We start from the raw sequence: 983 nt of genomic DNA, 5'->3' as shown, positions 1-983 counted from the left end.
GAACTCGTGTGAACTCACACCATGTTCTGTCTGAGCAGGCAAAGGCCCATTGCACCACTCCTGTGTGTTTGTGTGTGCGTGTGTGTGTGTGTGTGTGTGTGTGTGTGTGTGTGTGTGTGTGTGTGTGTGTTGTCCCACTGCCCAGACAAACACATCCACATCAGAGGCCTTTTATCTCCCTATTCATTAAGCCAATGGAATTATAAACACAGCTGATAGCTACAGCTGGTCTCCTGCCACACAGACAGACCTCTGTGTGACCTTACAGACAGAATAACTACTATGTGACATCACAGATGGAACCTTTACTCTGTGTGACCTCACAGATGGAACCTTTACTGTGTGACCTCACAGATGGAACCTTTACTGTGTGACCTCACAGATGGAACCTTTACTGAGTGACCTCACATATGGAACCTTTGCTCTGGACTCTGAGTGACCTTTGTGATGTAATAGACAACTCACCTGATGTCTGTTTTTCTGTTCTATGTCTTTAAAGGGAGGGTCTGTAATGTGTTCTTAAGCCCTCCATAGGAGTCAATTTGTCAATTTGACCCCATTCAATGTTTAACGTCTCTAAATAAACTATTGACATTTTTGCATAGTTAATGACTTTTCCTAATCAACAGGAAGGACAACTGGGTAAACACAAAATTAACATGACATATTTTCAATGTCCCGTACACATGCTTTATGCATAGGTGTTTGTAGGAGCCAAATTAACTTTTATGTGGATTCTTATGTTATCTCTTTATTAGTATGTGCAAGTGTGTGTGTGTGTGTATGAGTGACACTATGGCAGTAGGTATTTGCCCCACCTAGAGGACACCTGAACAAACCTGAGAGGCTGAAGGTGGAGCCCAAGGGGGAAAGGCCTTAAAGGCCGGGAGCCACAGCATCTGGGCGTGGCTGAGGAAGGCAACAGTCGTTTGACCGTGTGCCAGGACTGTTACAAAGGAGAACTGTGCTTTGACAAAACACTC

This window comes from Sprattus sprattus (genome assembly GCF_963457725.1).
Source record: "Sprattus sprattus genome assembly, chromosome: 5".
Lineage (NCBI taxonomy): Eukaryota > Metazoa > Chordata > Actinopteri > Clupeiformes > Clupeidae > Sprattus > Sprattus sprattus.
The sequence above is the reverse complement of the archived record's forward strand: the minus strand, read 5'-3'. Positions refer to the sequence as shown.